Source organism: Micromesistius poutassou, assembly GCF_964030765.1.
Source record: "Micromesistius poutassou genome assembly, chromosome: 24".
NCBI classification, from domain to species: Eukaryota; Metazoa; Chordata; class Actinopteri; order Gadiformes; family Gadidae; genus Micromesistius; species Micromesistius poutassou.
This window is the reverse complement of record NC_140294.1, coordinates 5,295,097-5,297,596: the sequence shown is the minus strand read 5'-3', so window position 1 is coordinate 5,297,596 and position 2,500 is coordinate 5,295,097. Positions and strand designations below refer to the sequence as shown.

The 2,500-nt window shown below is 46.9% G+C and overlaps 5 non-coding genes across 5 annotated transcripts in view; all 5 read right to left on the bottom strand.

Annotated features, from left to right (window-relative positions):
* LOC311370050 (5S ribosomal RNA) overlaps positions 1 to 50 on the bottom strand; it is a 119-nt gene extending 69 nt beyond the window's left edge. Inside the window, exon 1 of the ribosomal RNA XR_014640379.1 lies at positions 1 to 50. This exon is cut by the window's left edge and continues 69 nt beyond it. This is a non-coding gene — a ribosomal RNA (5S ribosomal RNA).
* Positions 51 to 319: 269 nt separating this feature from the next.
* LOC311370211 (U1 spliceosomal RNA) lies at positions 320 to 484 on the bottom strand. Its single transcript, XR_014640537.1, has one exon. It is a non-coding gene; the product is annotated as a U1 spliceosomal RNA (small nuclear RNA).
* Positions 485 to 905: 421 nt separating this feature from the next.
* Positions 906 to 1,096, bottom strand: LOC311370427 (U2 spliceosomal RNA). Its single transcript, XR_014640750.1, has one exon. It is a non-coding gene; the product is annotated as a U2 spliceosomal RNA (small nuclear RNA).
* A 908-nt stretch (positions 1,097 to 2,004) lies between these two features.
* On the bottom strand, positions 2,005 to 2,123 carry LOC311370038 (5S ribosomal RNA). The gene has a single exon (XR_014640367.1). It is a non-coding gene; the product is annotated as a 5S ribosomal RNA (ribosomal RNA).
* Positions 2,124 to 2,392: 269 nt separating this feature from the next.
* Positions 2,393 to 2,500, bottom strand: part of LOC311370210 (U1 spliceosomal RNA) — a 165-nt gene continuing 57 nt past the window's right edge. The window contains exon 1 of the small nuclear RNA XR_014640536.1: positions 2,393 to 2,500. This exon is cut by the window's right edge and continues 57 nt beyond it. This is a non-coding gene — a small nuclear RNA (U1 spliceosomal RNA).

The following is a 2,500-nucleotide window of genomic DNA, read 5'->3' as shown; positions in this document are numbered from 1 at the left end:
TTCCGAGATCAGACGAGATCGGGCGTGTTCAGGGTGGTATGGCCGTAAGCAATTCTACCCGTCGCCAAACACGCTTTTATACGCAGGAGCACATTAGGAGTGGGCCAGGGGTCGCACTTGTACAGAAACAATGATTAGTTATACCACAATGAATAGATGAATGAAGGAATACGTTATTCCAGACTCAAAGCTCCGTATAAAAACGCAATGCAATACACTGCGTATGCGTTTGTGTAAACGTTTGAAGAAACGTAGCGCTCCAACACCTGGGGTGCGATTGCAGGCATTCGTAGCTGTTTTTTCTTTAGAACAACATAATCAGGGGAGAGCGCGAACGCAGTCCCCCACTACCAGAAATTATGCAATCGAGATTCCCACATTTGGGGAATTCGCACGGGTCAGCAACAGCCTCAGTGCAATGGCTGAGCCTCGCTATGGGTGAACCACCTTCTTGATCATGGTATCTCCCTTGCCAGGTAAGTATGAGTTGTGAGCGTTCAGGGTGGCTACACGTTGCCCACGCGTGCTCCCGTGGGGGACGGTTGCAAAGCATTCTGCAAAGGGACGAGATACACTGGAACACAAAGTGTTGGCAACATTCCTGCACGTCTAGACTGTATAGACACTGTAGACCACCGATCACACGTTTTTAACTTGCATCTGAAATCAGCGTGGGTGGAAGCAAAACGACAGCAAACCTGGAGATCAGAGTTATTTGAACACTACAATGTATTATTGTTTATATAAATATATACATAGCCTATAACAGAATCCCGTTGGAATAAATGTTCATGGTGCGTTTTCATACGCACGTTTAAACTGTAAATGATCCATGTCACTTTGTTGTCTCAAACGCGGACGGGTGTAGCATCAGCAGGAGATGCCTTTTGATTTGAACAGTCATAGGAGGGTGCACCGGTCCTGGAGGTACTGCAATACCAGGTCGATGCGTGGAGTGGACGGAGCAAGCCCCTTTTCCATCTCCAAGTTCCAAAAATCAATTTAATATATGGTCCCCGGGTAGGGGACGTATCAGATATTAAACTGATAAGAACAGATACTACACTTGATCTTAGCCAAAAGGCCGAGAAGCGATACCCACACATGGTCAGGCCTAGAGGCCACCTTCCCAGACACGACGCTCTGCTTGGCGGTTTAACAGCGAGAACAGCCTCAGCCTATACAAATTCAAAAGGACCACTAGGCGTCCACCACACATAGCGTGTTGTCAAGACTATATTTATCCTGAAAAACGAGTTTATTTATCATTTGTGCTAACGCAGCTTCTCTTGGGATTATCTGGTTCATTCAGAAAAATACAGCATCGTTTTTATTTGCCATCAAAACGTATCCCATAATTCTGAGATACTTAACTCGTTGATTCAGAAAAGCATGCAGTGAATGCATTACGCTGCCCCAATAAACTCACACTGGCGCGTCTGAATAAACCGGTGACCAAGAACGCTCTCCTCATTATGCCGTCACAAACCCAGGCAGCCTTACCAACAGAACTCACAGGCAATATAAGCAGGACAGAGCCAGATTCTGCTCAGTTCTTCTCGGACCTCATGAGCGACAGGTAGGCAAATATCCTCAGATAGCGCAATTATTATCCGATTGAATAGTTTTTGATATTTCACTATCCTCTAAGTTATAATATCAGGTATCATGTTCTGTTGTGTGTGTGTGTGTGTGTGTGTGTGTGTGTGTGTGTGTGTGTGTGTGTGTGTGTGTGTGTGTGTGTGTGTGTGTGTGTGTGCGCGCGTGCGCGTGTGTGTGTGTGTGTGTGTGCGCGCCTGAAGGTTGTCGAAATGTAGAGCTCTCGTCGCAGCTCTCTGGTGCTCCCTGCTGGCAGTCTCACTATACTGTCCGCGTGTTTCACAAAAAGATTTTGGAGAGACGTTGTCAGTGTCTGTATGTTGCTTCAATTCTCCCAAACAGTTGGCGGTAAAGATCCGGCCACGGTAAACAATTGCAGGCAAAAAGCTCGAGATGAAAAGAAAAAGCTTACAGCACCTGGTATTCCCAGGCGGTCTCCCATCCAAGTACTAACCAGGCCCGACCCTGCTTAGCTTCCGAGATCAGACGAGATCGGGCGTGTTCAGGGTGGTATGGCCGTAAGCAATTCTACCCGTCGCCAAACACGCTTTTATACGCAGGAGCACATTAGGAGTGGGCCAGGGGTCGCACTTGTACAGAAACAATGATTAGTTATACCACAATGAATAGATGAATGAAGGAATACGTTATTCCAGACTCAAAGCTCCGTATAAAAACGCAATGCAATACACTGCGTATGCGTTTGTGTAAACGTTTGAAGAAACGTAGCGCTCCAACACCTGGGGTGCGATTGCAGGCATTCGTAGCTGTTTTTTCTTTAGAACAACATAATCAGGGGAGAGCGCGAACGCAGTCCCCCACTACCAGAAATTATGCAATCGAGATTCCCACATTTGGGGAATTCGCACGGGTCAGCAACAGCCTCAGTGCAATGGCTGAG